The sequence below is a fragment of the Marmota marmota genome, unplaced genomic scaffold (genome assembly GCF_001458135.2).
Source record: "Marmota marmota marmota unplaced genomic scaffold, marMar, whole genome shotgun sequence".
NCBI classification, from domain to species: Eukaryota; Metazoa; Chordata; class Mammalia; order Rodentia; family Sciuridae; genus Marmota; species Marmota marmota.
Window position 1 is genome coordinate 8676814 of NW_025999998.1, and position 24680 is coordinate 8701493.

The following is a 24680-nucleotide window of genomic DNA, read 5'->3' on the forward strand; positions in this document are numbered from 1 at the left end:
TGAGGAAGTAGGAGAGAGGATAGAAGTAAAAAAGAAAGAGTGAAATAGAAAACAATACATATTGGCTGTTAGCAGAAGAAAAGAGAATAAGTGATTCAAGAGAAGCAGATAAGTGAAAGACATATTAAAAATTTTAAATTAAAAATTTTTAAAAATACAAAACAAACCTGAAATGTACTAATCAAACTTCCTACTCTTTAAAAAACTGGTCCATAAAAAATAACTGGTTTCAAAAATGCTAGAAATAAGAAACAACCAAAAAAACCCTCCAAAAATGAATATGTATAAATGTCCATGAACTATGAACATCACAATTAAGCAAAGGAAAGAAAAGGGGTGAGGGGGAGAGATCTTGATAAAAACAATTGCTTCCTTTGTAGTGCAAAAGATCCTTAGCTTCCCTTCTCACCAGTTAGGTGGGCTTGCCTGGAATATGATGCTTGGTCCACCCTCAGGGTGTGGTTGCTAGGGTGAAAGAGGTAATCCCGTATGCAGAAATCCTGGAGTCAGGATTTAGGCTTAGATGTGCTCTAGGCTCATTACTGGATGCCAATTGGTCTGGAGATTGTAAATCAGCACACTTCCAGGGCCCAGCAATTGCTGGTTTACACTGGAAGATTGCATCCCAGGATCTCCCCCTGGGTTCCACTCATGTGGTAGAGGAGCCAATTCTTAGTCTACTATGTCACTTGTGGATCTCAGGTTTCCTGGTCTTTGATTCAGTCCCCAAACTCAGTCTCTCTCACCTTTGCCTTTTAAAATTCCCTGCCAGGTGCATCTCTCCCAGCCAGTACTGCAAGCAGCCAAATTGGAGGGGGTGGGGTAGAGCCAGGTGGGTTTCTGTGACCAGTTATCCCCTGTTTAAACCTCTTTCCATGTTTAATTTTCTCCTAGTCACTTAGGCATACTCTATGCCATGCAATGTGGGTTTTCCAGGCTTGTATTTTGGACCAGACTTAAGTTTGTCAGGAATCAGCTCCCTTAGCTGCTGGTCCCTGTGCCTGGCTACAAAATGTCTCCTTCCTCTGTCCTCTGCATGCTGAAGTTTCTTTCCCATGTAAGAATATTGTGCCCTATGCCTTTTGGTTTAGTCAGGTAGTGTCTTTGATTTCTAAACTCTCTGAACCCAGGAAGTTTCAGTCCCCGTAAAAATGTGGGCTCCTTTAATTCCCTTATCCCTCCACTGTGCTCATGGAAGAACCACTTTGGGTGATGCCTTTGGCCATAGCAGCAGCTATGGTGCTGGAGATTTCTTCCTTATTTTGTTATATCCAACCTTCTTAGTCCCCAATCTGCTTTGAGTGTTCAGGATTAAATTCCAGTAAAGTCCCTGTCTCCTCAATTTTTTTTCATTCACCAACTTTGCTGAGAAGCTGTCTACTTCCTTGCTTTCATGTCACAGCACATCCAAGATAGCCACTTGCTTTATTCTGCCATCTTGAAAACCTCCTTCTACACATTATCTTTATTGAGCCCACTAGTAAACACTGGAACTGCAGCTTGTAGAGCTTGGAACTGCTACAAAACCTTCTTTTTCTTTGGGATCTGTCTAAAGACTTCTGGGTTAACTCATAAATTGTTTGTAAAAATATTGCTAAGTCTGACATATGCTCCTTCCAAAATCCCAAAAGAAGAACAAGCATTGTCTTTCTTTCTCCCCGCCCCCTCTCTCTGACTGAATCCAGGAGTTCTTAACCACTGAGCTATCTTTGAGTTCTTAACCACTGTGCTATCTTTGTTTTATTTTGTTTGAGGCAGGGTCTTGCTACATTATTTAGGGCTTTGCTAAGTTTCTGAGGCTGGCTTTGAACTTGTGATCCTCCTGCCTTAGCTTCCCAAGCCCCTGGGATTATAGTTTGGGTCTCTTTTTTAATGGTAGGTAGTGGGGGAGGGGGGTTAACAACTCATCTTTTATGTTAGAATGAATGCCCTGCATTCTTTACCACTGGACCCCAGTAAACTTCACAGATGGAGAAGCTCTTAAATCTCCTTTGTTTTCCTCTCCCAACATAGGGCATGCATACTCCTTACCAGTACAGGTAAAGAATGCTCCAGTTCTAGTTCATCCAGTCCACTTAACACATTGCCATTGATATGATGGAACAAAGTCATATTCTGTGGGATGTCAAGATGATCGAAGACTCTGAAGACTACACTATAGCTTTAGAACAAGACAGTATAACACTTATTGCTACCCTGTTTATGTAATGACATGATTCTTTTCATTATTCCTATTGTATCAAAAAGAAAACACTAACTCTTTAGCAGTAGAATATGGACCAAAAGCTAAGACAAAATTCTCTAGCAAATGCACTGCATCTAACCTAATAATTAGAATTAAGACTATTTTTTTGTTTAAGTTTATAGCACTCTACCTTATGTATTCTGATCTGTTCCTCAATACTGTGGCAAGGAAGTTTAGGCATCTCCAAATCATTGTTACATAAGCTATCATCATGATCAATATTTCATATCCATCCCTACAAATCATTGAACAAGCTCTAGACACCCTTGCCAAAGAATTGAATCTCAACTCAGAATGAGTTCTGCTATCAACAAATTCTTCCCAAACCAAATATATTCGTGCCTCCTATCCCTCCTCATTTCACCCTCAGGATCCAGTTTCATACCATATGTTCTTATGGCTCTTGTCAGTAATTTTATCTAAGCCAAATAATTTCCTTCACCTGTGCACTATTTTTCCCCCAAAGCAGAGTTTATACATTCCTACTTGGGCTGTTCTGACTCCTGACTGTTTATTAGCATGAAGGCAATAAGAGATGGTGGGAGTAGACATTGACAAGGCAAATGTCACCTTTTAAGGAACATGCTTCACATGAAGTCATTACATGGCATCCAGGCAAGGTGAGCTTTTCTTCAGCAAGTGGGGAAGGAAAAAATGAATTTGGGGAGTTTAAATTCTCAGGCTCCTCTGTAACAGATGCCCCTGTTCCATGTCTCAAGACCTCACTCTTTCTCTATCGGGGCTCTTATTTCACCTAAGAGACCTGTCCACATTACACTTATAAAAGTCTACTTTACAGTAACTACACTTTTTTAGTTAGATGCTAGGACTGACTTTTAGCATTTGAAACTGGAGGAGCTAAAAGTCTCCTTTTAAAGACACTGAAGAGAGACTTTGAAAGTGTATAGTTACATACTCTGGGGTGATTATTTTGTTTTTGCAAGGAGTTCAGTGCAGCCAAAAAAGCCACATTACCCCCAAATACATATAATTATCATTTCTCTGATATGAATGAAATACCAGTTACTTGATCTCTAAATACCTTGCCCTCTATAGGCACCTCATCTTAACCAACACAGGTACAAACTTAAGTTATTTTGATGTCATTGTATACTAGGGGTTTTAACAATCCATTTACTACCAGCGTTGCAATTATTATTGCTTTCTGATTGATGGGCAAACTACAAATCTTATTAAGGGTCTGTTTTCTGGAACTACTTCTGAAATCCAAGTTTCTTAGAAAACAAAGTCTGCTTTGTGCTAATACTTTCCGGAGCCCAGAACAGTGAGAATAATGGAAAATAGTGTTGAGGCACAAGGATGGAAAGTAATAAAATTTGATGTGTTCCCACCTGGACTGTGGTTCACAATGACCTGTGAAGAGATTGGGCCACTCAGCAGGTTTACCAGTTCAATCATGCAAGACACCATTCAGGCTATTCTTTAGAACAGTTCATTGCAAGGAGAGAAAGAAAATTTATCTGATGGCTCCCTCCCATCTTCCACTCTTAAATTATTTTTTCCCCAAGGACTTGCTTCTGAGTTTCTTTCTCAGTCTCTTCAGCAGGAAAACTCTGCAGTGTGCACTTTATCAAAGTCTGGAAGTGACAGTATAAGCCAAACACTTCCACGGATGGTCCTTGGGCAGTGGAACAAAATGGGCTCACAGGAAGTCAGCTGGCAATGAGTGGTTTAGGTGAGCAATGCAGCCTAATACTAGAAGACAAATGAGACCAAAAGAGACTGGGGAGGTGTGATTATATCATGCACCTGGAGGAAGGAAGCATCAAGCTTCCAGATGCAGTTCAGAGTTACCTATTCAGGGAGGCCTCCCTGCTCCATGTTTCCCACCTCCAAGATAGATGGGGAGACCCCATTTTACTCCACACCCCACTTTACTCCACACATGATGCACTGACTTCAGTCATGGCACAGATGATGCTACATAGACACTCTCTCTGTGCTTTTCTGTCTCCCCCATGGTACTGAGTACTCCCCAAGGACAGAGACCATTTCTTACTGCTGGCACTCAGCACCCAGCACAGTGCTTGCTATATCATAGGTCCTCCAACGTTTGTTTATTACACTGACACAACATAACTGAAAATAAAACATCCTTCTTTTAAAAATCCATTGTGCCAAAGCTAACCGAAACATCGTTCAGTGTTTTAAACATTTTTCAATGCCAGTTTCTCCTCTCCTGCTGTTTATCAAATTGAAGTGACATATTCAGGTGATATAAAGAGTTCCCCTGGGGCAGAATCTAAATATAAACATTCTAAAAAATTTTTGCCTCCATCTGTTTTGCTAGTCAAGTGAACTTTGCACAAACCCTCAAGTTTTGGGTTCTTATCCACCCTCCCAAACAGAGTTCCATCAAGGAAGTAGAGGCTAGACTGGGAGAGGAACTCATTTCCCTCGTTCTTGTGGAGACATAAATCAGGTCATAAGCAAAAGTCATTTGGATCTGATTTCTCTGTGGGTTCATCTATTCTGCTCTGCTGCATGAGTGTATCCTGGGAACACCAGTTTTGTCTTTCCTCTGCCGTTATGACAGAAAAGGAAATTGTACTTACAGATTTCCTCAGGCCCAGACTCACTAGATTGTGGTCAGAAAAACTTAGTTCGAGTTCACTGGAAGACTGAACTCAGAGCCAAGGACAGTTCCGTAGCAATATTTGGATAGCAGTAAAGCAGCAAGAACATCCTGTCACATTTCCGTGCAGAATCTCTACACAGAGAGCAAGGAGCATTTCCTTGTGCCTTGCTACTCCAGGTGTGGTGCATAGACCAGCAGCACTGGTGTCACCTGGGAACTTGTTGGAACTTTGCAATCTTGGCCCCCCATCCCATACTTGAGTATTAGCAAGATTCACAGGTGATCTTCTGGCCATTAAAATTTGAGAAGCACTAAGATGGGCTATGAACAGACTTTATAGAGCAGTCTAGTAGGTAAAAATACTTTGCCCATCACCATTCTCATCTATCACTTTGGGAGCAGTAAACACCCCTTGAACCATGAAACATACCACTGCCTTTATTCATTGCCTAGGAGGCAATAGGTGATTGAAGGTGAAGGAAACTTCTGGTGTCTCTAAGGATCTCAGCAGCAGGTCCTTATGCGGAAAATTCTATTTATACTTATGGGTGGTGGTCAGCCAGGTTGAAAAGATAAACAGCCAATTTACTGTGAGGTGATGCAGAGATGCTGCAAAACCCATCTCCAGAGGTCTGCAGTCTCCTATGCTACAAGCTACAGCTGGCATCTCATACGCAACCTTCCCCTGAGGTAAGAGTGGCGAGAAGCAAGGGACAGCAGGTCATTATTTTTCCTTCCACAAATACACAGACTCTTCTGACCTGTCTCCCTTCTTGCCTGCCTATCACTTCCTCCATGTGCTGTCAGATTTTCAAGATCTCCCCTTCCTCCCGTTTTCCCTTTTGCATCACTCCCTTCGAATCACTTTGGAGGAGTAACTTGAATATCCTGTGATATGATCTTGTCTCATCCATCATTTTGCTCTTTCTTGGTAGACTATTAGTTCACATCATCCCATCAATACTGGAATGAAGGCATTTCTCTACAGATTTCTGCTATCTTTGCATTATATTCTCATATTGTCATACAGTGACATTGAGTATTTGCATGTTTTTTCATAAATCCAGCAATATTTATATACTCCATGTAGTTGTTTGAAAGAAACCGAGCATGCTAGGCTGGGCCTGGGTTAAATCTTCACCAATTATCTCTGCTCTCTCTTATACCATCAATCTCCCCATTTCCAATGTCAACTGATGTTCAGTCTACATAGCATATTCAAATCTCCTCCATCTTAAAAAATAACAAGCAAACAAACAAACAAAAACTCTCAATTCTGTTCTCCCTTAAGCATTTCCCTCTATCTCCTTCCTCCTTTGGGGGTCCTTAATTCTTTCCTCTGCCCTGTCTGCGCTTCTCTTTGCACTGCCACCTAAGTGAATTTTCTGGAACAAGCTATTACTGCACCCCCCCCCTTGCTTGGAATGTAGTGATGCCTTTCTTCTACTAACCCCAGACAGACAAGATTGCCCTCTGCAACCTTATTTCTCATTATTCATTACCTGCTCAAATCATCACCTCCCTCTCTCACCCTTGGGATTTTCTGATGTTTTCTAAACACAGTCAAGGTTTTTCTTGCCTCCTACCCATGTCCCTGTTAAATCCTCTACCTACATGACTTTTCCCTATTGGTACCTGATAAGTTCTATTTTCTTTTCTAGAACCAACTCAGATCACCAAAATCTTGACTGACCTCCTCTTTGTTCCAAAGTGTCTTGCCTGTGTCTCTGCCTCACTAATTGCCCTGCGACTATTTTCACTTCTGCAGGGTAAGCTTCTTGCACACTTGATTTTTTTTTTTTGTCTTTATATCTTAGCTTCTAATATAATGCCTGACATTAAAAAATATGCAAATGTTTCTTGAACTAAATTCCATATGGTCTTTATTTTCTTTTTAGTTTATTTCTTACTGCAGTTTTAGACTCATAAGTCACTATCAGTTCAACCCAGAAAGAGTCATTTACAGAGGTAGAAAGCCCAGAAAGTGTGCCATAGCTTCAGGGAGGTGTGCAGTTCTGGATGGACTCCAGTTTCTCAGAGAAAAATGGGTCATGGAGAATAATCAGACGTTAGTCTTGAACTTCCTCTCCCCATCTGCTTTTGATTTGATCTGCTGAAAAAGCAACTTTTCTAACCTCTTCGGCTGCCAGAGATTTCACAGGATGATTTGGCCGTTGAAGAAGAAAATGCTGGACCTGTCCCCCACTGGCCAGATATCCACTGGAAGTTAGGCCAGAGGCTAGAATGGTCAACAGTCAGATCTCAGCACTTGGAGGGTTCTGAATAGGGAAAGGAAGCTAAATGAGTTTTTAAATTTTTAAACTTCTGATTTGTTTTTTGTTTTTCTGTAAAATTTCACATTTGCTTTATGGGGCAAAGAAATAGATAGACACAGGCTCTGCCAAGAGCATTTACACAACATTGGTCCTCTTGATCTCTATACTGCAGACTCAGCTGGCCTTGGAACATCATGGGTCGATTTACTTGTACTGAATTGAGCTGTCCAGAGCTGTGCTATGAGCAGGAGAGCTGAGACTCTTGGGGGCTCCCAATCTGGCTTTAGCTATGTTGGGAGTTAACAGGTTCCTCACTTGGCTGCAGGGCTTAGGTGAGCCAGGGGAAGAAGGGATTGCAAGAATTTGCCCCTAGAGTCGCTCAGCATCTATCCAAGGCCAGGCTGGTTGGTATGCAATCAGCTTTCCGGCACTTACTGAGTCCAAAGAGGGTAGGAACTTCAAACTACCCAATGTTTTATGGTGGAAAGGAACTATCTTCATACTCCAATCAACTCTGCCTTGTGGTCAGACACCATGGTAACTCTTCTCAGAAGAAACATGCTTTCCCAAGCTTCATGTTGAACTCACATAATCAAAAAATCATCTGTGAAATGGACAGGAATTTTATTAATTATATGGATGTGTTAGTTGTGTATAAGTATACCATGATCTTTATATTATTTATGGAAATGATTACAGTGCAATTGCTTTTTAAGCATTGAAATACATGGATTTCTCTGGAAGCAACACATTTTACAAATTCCTTTTTTAGCTCTGAATCTGAATCTTTTACAACTTGAGAACTACCCAGAGTTATTTGCTACATTAAAATTTCAAATCCAGTAAAACTGAACTTATTTAGAAAGCATTCTTCTATACCCCCATATCCTCAAGAGGAGAATGAAAATGACAATCGATGAAGCCAAGCTTCTATTGAAAGAAATAAATATTTCCTACTTCAGCTCAAAGACTTTCTGAAAAAGTGGAATATAAACATGACAGAAGTGAAATTGAAGCAGGTAACTCTGCATTAGATACTCCATCTACATCTGATGAAACCAGAGGAGTCACATGTGAGCCAGCAACACTCTTGGAAATAAAGTCCTGAGCTTATGCACAGGACAAAGATGGCAGTCCTTGAAACAGGAGGGGCTCTTCAAAAACTCCTCCTCCAAGCTACCAAGCAAAAGATGAGTTATTTGAAGTTAAGTCAGAGGAAAATAATGAGAGTTAGTTTATAGCTCTAACTTCATTCTTCCCTCTTTATAACTCTCAGAGATTCATCAACAGTCAGAAAAACTTGTGCCATAGTAAAATCTCAGAATGATAGCACTTTGTGTGTTTGTTGGTTTAATTAAACTGAACGTTTAAGCAATATTTAGTTTTTTACTTTCCAGGGTTGATAAGATTCATTTTGTATTTTTTTTGAGTAATACTATATTAATCTTATTGCTACTCCCTGTTTGCATAAATGTCAAAATAGACTATTGTCATGTATAACTAAGAACTAACAAAATGAAATAAAAAATAAACTCAACCCAGAAAATATGTATGTATTTAATATTTACACTTCTTAAAACTTATGTTTTACTTGTTTTAGAATATATTTGATGTTTTTACTTGTTCTATATTAAATATTTGATTGTACATTTTGCTTGATGAACTCTGAATACATCAAAAAATTCCAGTATCAATATTAGTATTTCAAAGTTATGCATAATAAGTAAAAAATTACTGAAATTAGCATTTTGATTTGGTATCATAATCAAATAACATATAAAGTAGTAAAATAATGATAATAAAATGATAAATAAGTGATAAAGATAAATAAAATTTATGAGAAATAAAATAATAAAACAAATAATACTACAATAAAAGCTCAAATCAATCTCTCTCTCTCTCTCTCCCTCTCTCTCTGTCTCTCTCTCTCTCTCTCTCTCTCTCTCTCTCTGTCTCTCTCTCTCTCTCTCTCAGCTATATATAAACAAACTGGGATCATGGAAGACATAGAACCAGTTTCTTTATCTTTCCTTCTTATATTCCAATTTCCCCCAGTTGGTTAAACTGAATGCTCAAAAAGTTTCTCAGAGCTTATCAAAAGTAAGCCTGTCACCACTTTCTGGGTAAAACTGTATTTCTGGTTTCTCCTGTGTTCCAATGAAATAGAAATTTGAGGACACCAGGAGCTGAAGGCTGGCCCAAAGGGTTTCACTGTTTGTTTTCTCTCTTAATAAATGCAGCACAAGCAGTGTTCAAATATGATGGATTTCCTCCCGGCCTCTGAGACAGAGATTCTTCCATCATCAATTCAAAGCCTTTGTGCTAGATCAACACACTCCATTGAGTGCTGACCTCCAAAAGGAAGAGGGCTTCACTCCCCTCAGACAACTCTGAGGCATGACACATGCCTTCATTCCAAGAGAGATTCATGTTTTGATAGCTCTCTTACTTTCTTCATGGGCCCATGAGATTTGAACTCCTCCAGTGCATTCAAAATAGATTTCTCCCTGTTCTTCAACAATAACAGAGAAGGCAAAGAAGTATAGTTTCTAAACAAAGAGAGACTTTTTCATTGGGCATTGGCAAGTATTAAAATTTTCTGCCCTTGTTTCTGGGTCTCAGACTGCCTTCAGGGAGAAAGAACTTACCCAAGGATTCAAGTCCAAGTCTAGCTGCTTCAAAAGTCCAGATAATTCCCATTCTGTCAATGGTTCTCATGATAGCATGCATCAGAACCCCGGGAGGACTGGTTAAAACAGATGGCTGCCCCTCACGTCCAGAGATCTGGGGTGGGCCCACAAATTTGTATACCTAGTGAAATCTTAGTTGATGCTGATGCTACTGCTCCTCAAATCACATTTAGACAAAAACTACTCCATATTAATGGCTTCCCCACCACCACTCCCAGTGATCCTAATGTAAGTGACCCTATGGTCACATTTGGGAAAATTGCACCATGCTAGCAGTAGCTATAGTTAATCACATAGAAACTATAATTCCAAATGGAAAAAATAAAGGGCTAAATGCAAGTTTAAAAATAATTAGAGGTGAAAGGCAAACAGGAATTAATTTTAAATAGACAGCAGTAAGAATGAAAGATGACTTCAGCAAGGTATTTGGTCTAGAGCTAACTAGATAATTTGCAAAGTCTAATGCAAACTGAAAATCTGGGTCCTTTTTTCAAAAAGCAGGAAAAGCATGTCATCAGTGGTATTAAAATATAAAGCTTTGCCTTTCTTTCTCAATGTCTCAACTTGTGATGCTTTGTATTTGCTATTTAATGATGTTGTAAATAAAATATTTAAAATTGAATCATTTGCATAAATTTTATCATTCATCTTTATACCATGGAATGTCAGCTGAAATGCAAATTTTAGAGCATTTAATTCATATGCAGAATCACTGACATTACACAATTCATATTTCAGAGTTTCTGCATATGTGCATATTTCATTCTCACCAGAACAATAGAAATACTACACAAATCTAACTGAGCTTTTTCTTTTTCACTTCTTCGTGTGTGCACATCAACACTATCTTCAGCTTATTGATAAGTAAGGTAGGACTAAAGGAAGAAGAACTATGTGTTACCCTATCTTTCCTTCTCCTTCTATATTTTCATTTTCAGCTTAAGTGGTTAACTAAAACAAAGAAGTAACATGAGCACAAAGGATATGATAGGATTCTTTTGTCATTGTTTCTTAGAATGTCATTGCCTTCTTTCTGGGTAGGAAGCAAGTTATGCTTTGAACAGAAAGCATGCCCTCTGGGGCTGGGGTTGTGGCTCAGCAGTAGAGTGCTCATCTACCAAGGCACTGGGTTCAATCCTCAACATCATATAAAAAATAAATAAATAAATATCCAACTACAACTAAAAAAAAAAAAAAAGCATGTCTCTCCAGTTTCAGTACACTTCTCACTCAGGTACATTAAAGATGCTTACCTAGTACTCACCTTGAACTCCCAGGCACCACTGGAATTCTGTACCCCTGGAACATCTTGAATACTATTTGTAAATGAAGTGGCAAGGAACACAGAACATAGAAATTTTGTGCACCCCCTCTACTTACATGCATGCTCCAATATTCTATAAGGCTTAGCTGACAAAGTGCAAATTCAAAGAAAAAAAATTATCAAAATTTCAAGAGAACAAAAGCACAACATTAAACATACAGATCTTCTGAGCATGGGACCTGTACCATAATACACAGGTCACATACCCAGGAAGCCAGCCTATTTGGATGCTAGAATGATGAAACATTCAATAGGAGGTTATAAAGAGAATTCCAGACTAGGAGAACTGGATGAGGCAGAGGATGGGAGAAGCACATATTCAATGTCATAAAAATGTAAGGAAATAATGTGCTATCTTAAGAGAAACTTCCTTCCTGTAAGACCTATATCACTGTTGAAGGGTTAGGGATTGAGCTGGCTAGGAAGAGCTTACTTTCTCAAAAAAGGTGCCCTCAACAATAAGGCGAGGCCATTAAATTCTTTTCTCCCTTTCTTCCACTAAAAAATAAATAAATAAGGAAAAAAGCTTGAATTCATATATAAGAATCAAATTAGATATAAGATTCTTTTATTATTATATGTTTTATTTTCTCACTAAAGCAAGAAACCATCTCATAAAAGCAATATATGTTATTGATCAGTGTAATAAAAGTATCAGAACATAATTTCCAGTCTTTGATTGCCTAGAGGACACTTTTGTTTCTTTAATGAAATTATAAAGAAATATTTCCACTTGTTTGGTTAGTTTTTTATATGAAACCATGTTTATTAAATCATATTGTTATTACTTTCTCTTTCCTCTCAGTTATTACGGTGAAATTCCAAGGCCTAACACTCAGTATGTTGGGGATTGTTTTGTACCAGCTAACATTTTTATGAAAGAGTAATATATCTTCGCTTTTCAAATTATTATCATGGGAGTTAAAATGAGGCTTCCTAACTATTTGTGTTATCCAAACTAGGAGAAAATTCCTATCAAAGCACTGTTATAAAACACATTCACTTTTTGTCAGGAAGATTAGATATTGTGTATTGCAAATTAGAGTAATATTGTAAGAAACCAGTATTTAATCTTTCAATATAAATTTTAATTTAAAACACATGTAAACTATCCCGTAATGTCTTTTAATGTACATAGTAAACGTGAACAGGTTCAACAATAATTCTAATTTGAAATGAAAAGATATCTTGCAGATTTACAACTTTTAATATTACATTTGTAATGGACAAGTAATTTATCAGTGCTTTCTCATTGAAGAGAAGATGTGAACATTAAACAGCAGTCTTCTATAATGTTACCCCCAGAGTAACAGTTATTAATCAGTATGATAGGTATAATTTGACTAATTGTTTTCACATTTATATCATGATGTATATATGGAAATTTGTTTCTTTTCTAAAATACATGATTTCTTTTGTGATTGTGGGGCTGATTCTTACTGTTTAAAAAAAAATTATCAATGTTACAGAATTCTAAGCAGATACAGTTGTATGCATCTAACATTAATTTTGACTGCTGCCAGTACTTCTTAGATGTTTCATTACTTGTTCTCTTATCCCTCTCCTAATGACATTTTGAATGTGTCCATTTTTTCACTTTATTCACAAAACTATAATGAACCGCCTGACACATTCCTCTTCATATACATGCAAAGTTATGTTTGAAAGTAGAAAGGAAAAAATAGAATTGATAGGTCAAAAGATGAATCTTTAAAGTTTTATAGATATTGCCAAATGGCTCTCCAAAAAGACTTTATTACTTTATATCCATGTGTGCCAAAACTTGGTTACTTTGTGTCTTTTAAAATATTTGGGAATCTAATTGGTATGAGTTTTCTTAAAAAGACAATGAGAATTTAATATTAAAAAATGTATTGATAAAATTAAGTATCTTAACATAAGAGAGAATCATAACAATAGATCCTAAAAATGCATTGGAGAAAATACAAATCCCTCTTTGTGGTGGTTAATATCATATGTCAACATGGCTAGGCTACAGTATCCAGATATTAGGTCAAACATTCTAGATGTTTTCATGAGGCATTTTTAAAATGAGATTAACATTTAAATCAATGGGCTTTGAGTAAAGCAGATCACCCTTCACAATGTTGGTGGGCATCATGCAATCAGGTGATAAGCCTTGACCCATACTCTGGTGTAGGAATATAACAGTATTCCAGGGATCATCTTATGTGCTTTGTAGGAATTAAACCTTTAAATTCTTAGAAGAGCCCTGTGGGATGGATACTTACTCTTATTATCCCCATTTTAAAGATTAGAATACTGAAATATAGAGGTTATTTAGCTTGCCAAAGATCACACTGCTAGAAAAAATATGGTGGTAGCATTTGGGCCCTACCTGTTTGGCCTCCTCCTCATCATCATCCATTCTTTCAAGAAGTCCTCAAGTCCTTCACTGGGTTTAATTTGTTTTTAGAGAAAGAGAAACAGAGAAATTAGATTTCCTAAAAGGCTTGTTGGAAAAGACAAAATGCAGACCACAGCCCCCTGGCCCCTGGTTGGGTTCTGGCCACTCATTCTTTCCCTCTGGTCACTTCCCCCAAATGCACATGCAATGGAGACTCTTCCTTTTATTATTAAAGGTTTTCTATCATATTAACTGTACGACTTACTGAGTTTCACTGCGATGTTTCTGTATGTGCCCATGTAGTGCTTTGACGGCCTCCACCTTCCCTCTACACCTGCAGCAGAGATTCCGTACTCACCTCTTGGGCCTGACCCACCAATATCCTTGCCAGACAGTAGTTTTAATAGCATTCCAGAAAGAACATGCACTTCGCAGTACAGATTGGGGTCCAAACATTCTAACTCTTTCCAGCTATGTGTTTCTCTTATGAAGCTCTCCTGTCCTTCCCCCCGCCTTCCCCACCCCCCGCCCAGTACTGGTAATTGTACCCAGGGGTGTGTTACCACTGAGCTACATCCCCAGCCCTAAAGCTCGTGTCTTGAGAAATTATTGTCAGGATGAAATAAGCCATTTGTCTTTTTACTTAACAAATATTTTGAGCCCCAACACTGTATTTGCATAGTGTATTATAGTTCGTAAGAACATGTAGTAAGAGCCATGCAGCATATAACCTAAACCAACTCAATCACTAGCTATGAGAATTTGGGCAAGTTAATTAGCCTTAGTTAAGTTATTCTGTGCCTTTGTTTCTTCACCTGTAAAATAAAGGTATTAATAATATCTCTCGTGGGACTGTAGTGAATACTAAATGTGTTTACAAATGTAAACAGAACACACTGAACAAGAGTTGGCTGTTGTCATTACCAAATTTTATCTGCCCTAGAAACACTGAGATGAATCTGAAGCTTACAGTGCAGAAGTCTGATGCATGAAGGGACATTTAGGGTCCAGTGAAGTTAAATGTGTAACAAAGACATGTATGGGGAGACAGTGAAGCCCAGAAGGGAGCCCTCTGACCCATGGTAAGGAGGGGCAGGGAGTCTTGCTGGAAGGTGGTTACCTGAGCTGAGTATAAAAACAGATTCAGATCAGTCAGTCATGAAGGGATGGGATGGATGGGAGGCATGATTATGACAAGCCCTCAGGCTGGTAGATGGCAAATGCAGGTTCCATTCCTCCCCTCCAGTCTGACCTTCCCTCCCACCATGTTTCCTCCAGAAGGTCTGCCCTTCAGGTTGACTCATGTACAGACCTCTGGACCTCTCTAGACCTCTAATATCTCTCCTTGGCTAATCTTCCTTTCCTTCAGGTGGATGACCAATGAGTCTGTATGTTTTACCAGTACCGGGATGTGCATGGGCTGAATTTCTTCTAGAACAAGGTGGGGTAACCTCACCAAAATCTGGCCAAGTCAACCACATAGTAACACTGTATCTCTTAAGCTCCCATTTCCATAAAGCAAATGGAATGATCCTCACTGACCCAAAGATGTTCCCAATCAATAGAAAATTAGCTTATAGATCCTCCACATTTGTCTGTGTTTATAAACACAAATTAGCTAATGCTTCTAGGTCATCATTCTTACTCTCCAGAGTATCCATTTTACCTGGAACACTTGAGGAGGTGAAGCGGACAAAGATAAGAAAATCAAAGAAAGGTAAATCAAGGATTGAACTAACAGAATTGTTTTTTATATATGTTGGCTAAAATTTAAAAATTGCACATGATCATTCTTTAAACAAAATTAATACCAGTTTTTAAACAACTATTTGCTAACCATTTGGTGAATTCCCTTCACAATCATTACAGTTTGTTCCACTTATGTCTCCTCTCCCAAGACACACACATTCATGTATAGAGATATATAGATGTTCATGACACATGCACACATGTACACACAAGCACAGACACACGCACACATATAGAAACATTCAAGTATACATGTATCCATAGGCTTAATACATGCACAAACACATTGACATACATGTAGATAAACACATATAAATGTACATACCATATATAGAAACAAACATAGAGACCAAAAAATTGTACCCATACAAACACATACTGGTTTAGATATGAGATACCCCCCAAAAGTTTGTTTATGAGAAAATGCAAGAGGGTTGAGAGGTGAAATTGTTAGGCTATGAGAGCCTTAACCTAATCAGTGCATTAAACCCCTGATAGGGATTAACTGGGTGATAACAGTAGACAGGGTGTGGCTGAAGAAGGCTGGTGCTGGGGGCCTGCCCTTGAGGTACATATGTTGTCTCTGTGGAGGGGAGCAGTCTCTCTCTTTGCTTCCAAGTCCTGGGCCTTGAGCTGCTTTCCTCTGCCACACTCCTGCCATGATGTTCGACACCACCTCAGGCCAGAAGAATGGAACTGGCTGTCTACGGACCGAGATCTCTGAAACCATGAGCACTTTTCCTCCTCTAAAATTGTTCTTGTCAGGTCTTTTGGTCACAACAGTGAAAAGCTGACTACAACACACACACACACACACACACACACACACACACACCCTGATTATACATATATTATATAATACTGAAAAGAGCCCCACAATTGGTGCCAGTATACCTATCTTTTATATATATATATATATATATATATATTTTTTTTTTTTTTTGTAGGTAGACACAATAACTTTGTTTTATTTTTATGTGGTGCTGAGGATTGAACCCAGAGCCTCATGTGTGCTAGGCAAGTGCTCTACCACTGAGCCACAATCCCAGCCCTCAGAATACCTAGATTCTAACCCTGATTTTACCACTTACCAGTGATATGACTTATGAAAAGTTACCTATTATCAATAAGCAACAATTCCATGCCTTATAATAAGAACAATAAAAAATAATAACATTCCACTCAGACTGGCAGTTTTTAAACAATTGTTTATTGATAAGATTACTAGAGGGCACAGTAAATTTTAAGTGCTTGCTTTTTAAGAAGTAGATTTGTGTATAAACACTTATATACACTTAATTCATCCTGGTCTTTCATCTTCTTTATTAAAATTTTATATGCACAGAGAACTCTATGTGTGTGTTTTAATAGTTTTTTAATAGTTTTAACGTAATTGTCTGCGTGGAAGCTAGAGGCCTCTCTATTCTTCGTTCTGTTTTTCAGTTGGTATGAACAAGTATTAGTACTCTGGGTTTTGGTTTAGCATAGTGTAGGGTTTTTTTTCCCCTCAAGGAAGAACACACACCCAATAATATGAAGGGAGAAAAATAAAACACAGCTGTGATATTGTGAAATATCTATTTGGTATTCATCTCCATTTTCTGGCATACACTCCTAAAATTTTTGGAATCTTGTGAATGAGAGTGTCTTTTGTATGCTAATGAATTGACTGATGGCTGCAGCCTCTAGGTAGCTTTAGGATGGAGCTGGTCACCCAGAAGACCTAGGCCAGATTAGAGGATTGGGGATTTGCAGCCCCACCTCAACCCCAATCTCTGGGGAGGAAAGAGGCTGAAGGTTAAGTTGATCACCATTGCTCAACTATTTAATCAATCATGCCTACGTAGTGAATACTCCATAAAAACTCAAAAAGAGCTTCTGGTCCCACACAGGGACATTCCTTGGGCTCCAAGCCCCTTCCTCCATGCCCCACCCTATGCATATCTTCATCTATGTCCTTTGTGGTATTCTTTGTAATAAACTAGCATACATGTTTCCCTGAGTCCTATGATCCATCCCAGCACATTAGTGGGACCTGAGGAGGGCTTTGTGTGGACCCCAGCTTATGGCTGATGGGTCTTAAGCACAAGTAAAACAACCTGGGCATGGAGTTGGCATCTGAATTGAGGGAAAACAGTCTTGGGGACTGAATCCTGAGCCTGTGGGATTTAATGCCATCTCACAATGGAATTGGAGTAGACACCTAGTCACTGACCTCTGCAGAAATGAATGCCTATTTGTTGATGGGGAAAAAAACCCATGTCTTTTGAGGTCATAGAAGTCTCTTGCACTGGTTGTTTTGGTGTGACAGCAAGAGGAAAAGCAGTTTGCTCTTCCAATAGAACAGATAACCCAGTTCAAGGCAGTCTCCAGACTCTGGGCTTGAGGGCATGTTAAGTGCAATGTTCCAGCACTGTGGAGGTCAAACCCAGTAACCCCACAGCTGACAAACACGGCTGACAGATGTGACCACATAAAATCATAACCTCTGAGTAATGGAAGATAACTATCAACAAAGTTAAAAATAAGCAGCAAATAGGGATATTTGCAACACATAAAATAAAGGATTTGTATCTAGAATCTACAAAGCACCCCCACAAATTGATATGAGGAAGACAAATACCCCAATAGAAAATGGGTTCAAGAAATGAACAAGCAATTCACAGAAGAAATGCAAGAACTCAATAAACATGAAAAGATATTCAACCTTACTAGTAATTATAGAAATGCAAATTAAAACTATAATGAGCTTTTTCCATCCCCATCACATTTACAAAATTTAAAAGTCTAACAATAAACAGCACTGTTGGGGGTTTGAGGAAACTGACATTCTCATACACTACTAATGAGAGTAGAGATAGGCAAATCTGTCTTACTTTTAAATGTATGTACCCTCTGACCTCTCAGTTCTACTCTAGGGCTTCATTCTACAGAAATATTAATGAAATAAGTATTGATTTCATCATCATTTGCAAATGGCAATAAAAACTTAAAAATTCATAATCAAGGATAATCTAAATAAATTTTGATTAACTCATAAAATGGAATACTTCACTGACCTCCAAAAAAGTAAAATAGACACAGAATGATCCCCACAAAGCACAATGTTAGTAAAGAAAGCAGTTATGGTACCATTTATTTTTTAAATGATATGTAGCATATGTTCACATAAATGTATAAATGCATGCAGCAATCTTAGAAGAATACACATTACATAAATCACATGACACTGCAATATCTGACAAACTCTGAGCTATCTAAAAATTGGTTATGTTATATGGTTCAAGATAATAATCATTACCTCTGAGAAGTAGAGGAGGAGATGGAAGGCATATTTCAAGGAGGAATACTTTTATGTTTCATTTTATTCTTTATAACTATTATGCACTTGGTATCATGAAATAATATTTTCAACTTTTTCAAATGAAAGATAGTCTTCATGTATTTGCTGTGATTAATAATTGCGTGTCTCATGGCGTGTGTCTACATGATGAACAGCTCTAGTGAGCAGAGGCTAGGGAGGCTGCTGATCATCCTCAGGTGACCAGGACAGCCTCCTGCAACAAAGAATTATTTGACCCCAAATGTCCACAGTGTTGAGAATGTTGAGATCTGTTTAACAGAAAAAAGATGCCAAGGCACCTAGATCTAGCAACAGCAGGAAGCCTTCACCTTCCCAAGGTGGAAGGGATGCACACTCCATGTGAGAATGCACCAAGACAGCTGTCCTGCAAGACGGAGGGGGCCCTACCAGGAACCAAATCAGCCACACTAACTCTTTGACCTCCAGCCTCCAGACCTGTGAGGGATACATTGCTTTGTTTAAGCCAACCCTCTAATGCTATTTTGTTATAGCAACTGGAGCTAAGATACCAAGAAAAGTACTGATTCATTTGAAATCAAGTAAGCTGTGGGGAAGGCTGTGAAATTAGTAAGTGACTCTGAGTCAACTAAGCAAACTAACCCCAAGTGGTAGCCACTGTTCTTTCCTCCATTCAGAGTGCCTTCCAGGTTTGACCTGTCCTAGAAGCATGATGATTAGGCCCCATCTCTCCCTAATCCTGGCTCCAACAATCTTGTCAAGTCTGTTAATCATTCATATTTCACAAGTCCCATCATCAACAGCCAACCCAAGCATCTGATGGAGATATTAAGTGGATTCAGTTCCCACCAAAAGCATGAGGAACTTCTGGGTCAGAGAGCCATGACTCCTTATGGCTCCTTTGGAACTTTGAAATGTCAAAAGTAACTCATCAAACATTTTCATGAACTCCGGGTAGGGAGCTCCTACAAAGAGCACCAGCATGCATTCATTCCTGAAGTCACTGAACTTTGATCAGGTGTCCCATCAGACTAGAAGTACTTCCTCCAATGAGGTGAAACCTTCTTCTGCCACATGCTGACCAGGTGATATCATTTATACCTAATTTGTGTAGCCCTTGTTGAAAATTTAGAATGGCTTTTACTGAATGATCTCAAGCTCCTTCAACAAAAATAGATATGACTAATAGAACTCTCTGGTATTTAGTTACCTGTCACAGAGTTCTAGGCAAGAAGAGAGCAGAGTGGGCTGAAGCCATGTAAGAAGACTTGGTCAAGGCAGTAGCTTTTCACTTCATCTTGATTGACATGTAGAAAGTGTAGAAGGGAAGAAATGCAATTTTCAATGATTGAGAAAAGATGTGGTGCTTCTGGAACAGTTTATGTGCACAGGACGCTTGACCTGACCTTCACTTGCCACGACAGGCAGTGTAGCCTTATGGTAAAGGGCCCAGCATCTGGAAACATCCCATTTCAAAGATTAGCTCCACTACTTAGCAGATGTGGGGCCTTAGCTATTCTGTTCCTTGATTCTCTTACTTTACTGGGGTGGTAATTGTAATCTACATCATGGGCTTATAGGGAAAGACACTAATGCACATGTATATAGTTAGTAAGTACTTCACTGTGTGTTGGCTATTGTTATTACAGTGGCCCAATCAATGTTAGTTAATTGGGGGATTCACTCCCAGTTGGATTGCCAATATCTTAACATACATGAGGGTTGCTGGGGTGAAGAGAGTAATTATCTTCTTCCATTTTAGACCATCTGTGAAGAGGAAAGGCTGGAACTCAATGTGAGCTGTTTCTAACTTCTGCATGCCTTCCCCTCTCAACTATACCGCCCCCTCTTTCTCTGCTCAACAAATATATTGCACTGGATGCAGCAGAAGAGCCAACATAGCTTCATTCTATTTATTTCCCCACTCTCTGGCTGCAAAAAGCAATTTCATCCCAGAGAACTGAATTGCTGTATTACCCACCCCAATGTTTATATTGGACATCTCAATCACTCTGTAGCAAATAGGGTTAGATCTGACGCAAGGTCTGTTACTTTTTCTTCTTAAAATGTTTTTCTACCTTAGAGGTGCTTCTATTTCATATCACTAGTCCAAATAATAGTGATGATAATAATAAAACAACCACCACTTATTAAACACCCAGGGTGGCTAATCACCCAGTGTGTTAAACACTTTGTGTGCAATAACTCATTTAAGTATCACAACAACATCTTATTGTCTCTACTTTCATAGCTACTACTTTCCTAGCTACCTACTTTCATAGAACATAGAAGAATTAAACTGCTTGCCCAAGATCACACAACTAGTAAATACAGTAATTGGAATTTGATTGCAGGGCTTTATGATTCCACTGTACTCTCTTTTCCCCCAATTCATGATGTACTTCTTAAAAGAAGAAGTATAGTGGAATCATTCTATAAGCAGAAGATTAAGAAACTATCAGTAAGAAAGACCTTAACCTTCACTTCATGTTGTGGGATTATTTCATATGGTAGAATTTTCTCTCCTACCAAAATTTACACAGAAACCCAAAAATAAGGATTGGCTGAGCTGCTTCTCAGGTTATACTGGAGGGGACCAGACTGCCTACGAGCAACGTGACAGATGCAGACCAAAGATAAGACCCACACGAAGGCCTTCCCCTGGGCCTGCCTACATGCCCCTGAAACTTCATGTCTAATCTCATGAGAGACCTCAAGCACTTGTACTTGGGGCCTCTTGCAAGTGTGAAGAACATCTATACACACAGCAATCCACATACCCAGCCCCTTAAAGCCTCTTTTCTCCTACCCCTACCTCTGATGAGAAACTGAGTCATAAAGTAAAAAAATAAGTGTAATGTTAATGAAATGTGAACCACATTTGACTATTGTTGAGAGGTGTTCAAACATAGGTAGAACTATGATTATTTGCATTCATGATTTTAAAAAGACCTTTCCATTAGCATTAGTGTGGTATCATATGATTGTCCTGTTTGCAATAGAATCAAAATTTATGAAAAGAAATGTAAGATGACATAATCGGCTCAGACTAGAAAGCAGTTTTAGCGATTTGAAATGCTGAAGTCATATATTCTCTATCGGTCAAGATAGACTATGTTATGATATAGGGAAAAGGGATCTCAGCGGCTAACAGCAAACAACAATTTATTTCATTTATTTCTTTTTCATACTGTCATTCTGATTTCCAGAGCCAAGCTGACAGAGGAGGTACAATCTGGAAGTTTCCTTGTTGCCCTGGTAAAGGGAAAGAAAGTTCTAGAGGTCTCACATCAGGAGTAAAGTGCTGCAGTCTAGGAGCACATGCTTTCACTCACAGCTCATTAGCCAGAGCTAGTCGCAGAGCCTCTCCCATCACAAGGAAGACAAGAAGCACCTGGAAGTAGAGCACTGGCATTGGGGGACAGCACCAAGGACCACCAGGTACCTAGATGTCAAGACCCTGGATCCATCACTACCTGACTCAATCAGTTACTAGATGTGTGAATCCTGAACTGAAGCAACACAGCACATGTTCTAAAGGTAAATGATCAAACAATGTAGATGTGGCCTGGAAAAATAAATAGGATATAAAATAAAATATCAGAAATGTTCATGCTCATGTAGTCCACAGTGCATTATTTTTAAAAATAAACCAAGTTGACTGTGAATTTGACTTGTAAAGTATGAAAACATTTTATTCAATGATATGTTTTACAGTGATTGACATACATATCTATATAATTTATTTATTTACTATAACTCACAGGGGAATTGATGTAATCTTCCAGACAACTTAAAGGGAAAGTCATCCTTGTGTCTATTACTTGCACACTTGAGATAAAGTATTTTTAGAGCCATAATAATTCAGTCAATTGAATTATTATTATTATTAGCCATAATAATTCAAATCCCCAAAGCCACTCTGTAGTGGTGAACTCAGTTTATTAAGTAATTTCTTGATGTGGCTTGGATAATTAGATTGAATTTAGAACTGAAATAAATCAATAGCTGATGAAACAATGTGCTTATTCTTGAGACCAAGTCACCTAAGAATCTAAGAAGGTTGGGAAAGACTTTGATATTGTGAAAGGGTAGTTTCAGATTTTGAAGCTTCCAAATGTGAAACTAAAATGAAGTAATGAGGTGGGGAATATAGCTCAGTTGGTAAAGTACTTGCCTCACATGTATAAGGCCTTGAGTTCAATCCCTGACACTACAAAAAAAAAAAGAAAAGAAAAATTTAAAAAATGAAGTAATGACAAAAGAATGTAAGCAAATTGTACTAAATATTGCCATTTAAAATAATTAACAGACAAGGCATGGTGGCACACACCTGTAATCCCAGCAGCTCAGAAGTCTAAAGCAGGAGGATCGAAAGTTCAAAGACAGTCTCAGTAAAAGCAAGGCACTAAGCAATTCAGTGAGACCCTGACTCTAAATAAAATACAAAGTAGGGCTGGGGATGAGGCTCAGTGGTTGAGTGCCCCTGAGTTCAATCCCCAGTACCCTCCCCCCGCAAAAAAAAAAAAAAAAAAAAAAAAAAAAAAAAACAAGAAAAAGATTTCTACCTTTGTGTTTTAAATTAAACTTTATTTCTAATCTCATTGAGAGATCTCAAGCATCTGAACTTGAATTGGGGCCTTTCACAGAAGTGTCTCAGAGGAACATTTGCACATCCAGCCCAAGACTCTTCAATTATGTATTGGTTACTCATCAATGATACAGGGATGAACTGGATTCACTCTCAGATCTGAAAGCTCAGCATCCTTCTGCCTCCTGGAAATAGGCTTCCCACCCCCACCCTGTTTCCTAGCCTCAGCCCAGTTCAGTGTGCCTAAACATCAGTTCAATGAGGGTACTGCGTAGATACCATTTTCCCCATGGCTTTCCATCTCCGAACGCTGACAGTCACAGGACCTATGTATTGTTGGGAGAGGAGGTAGACTGGTTCACAGGACACACAGATTAAAGAAGCACAGGGATGGAAAGTTGCTTCTTCAGAGACACTTTATGTGTCAGAATGTGAGTACAGAGAAAAATGGCAGATTAGGCTGAGAAATTGGGATCATCTATGACTACTCTGATGACCTCGTCCATTGCCCAGGTAGCTACTCTGTAGCATGCCCCTTCCAACTCCCCAGCTTTCAGCCTTCCTGAATTTGATTGTTGTTACCACAGCATAACTTTACCTATCCTGACCAAAACAGAAACTTGTTTTTTGTAGCAAAGTATAACCGCCCATACATCCCAAATTATCACCTGGATGTGTAGGTACATTGGAAAGACATTTAATTTAATTGAAGGCAAAGGGACTGAGCTAAAATCTCAATGGAAAACATATCTGCTGCTGGATCTTTTGCAAATCATGTAGTCAGTTCTAAAAGGATGAAATAATGCTGATCTTATAAAAACTTATGTGAGAATCTTGAAAGAAACCACCCATGGGGAAAATACAGTCAACTTCTGCACCCTCTCACATCCTCCCAAATCACACAGACTAAAGAGGACCTGGTAACTCCACTCAGCCATAGCCCCTGAAATCAACTTCATCTTGGTTTAGAGCTCACCACTTCAATGTAAGTAGTAAAATGTACCAGTTAGAGAGGATCTTCATCAGACTGCAGTGCCCTCAAGGTCAAGGCCCTTGACTTACTCATCTTCATATTCCAGCAGCTCACCCCTTTTCTGGTACTTGGAAGACAATGTCAAGTGAAGGTGGGAGTGCAGAAGGAATCAAGTCCACTCACAAAGGGGTGCAATCCCCTGAGGAAGGTTGTTGTACAGAGTCCAGGACATCTAGAATTAATATCAGCCAGAAATGGGAGTAAACAAATGACAGTCACAGGGACAGGACAAGGGGAGGTGAATCCTGAAATTAAGGTCCCCTTACATCATGCATCCTCACCGCCTTAGCTTAGTCCCCATGCCAGGCAGCCCTATACAGAACCAGCTTCACCCTGGGGGTTCTTGGCAGAGGATTCAGACTCAATCAAGATTACTGGGCAACCTCCCAATTACCCAGAATGGCAAGACTATGGAATGTGATGGCTCTTGACTATTCATTGAGTATTGAGTAGTATATGATTTTGTTCACTTTGGAGAACTAG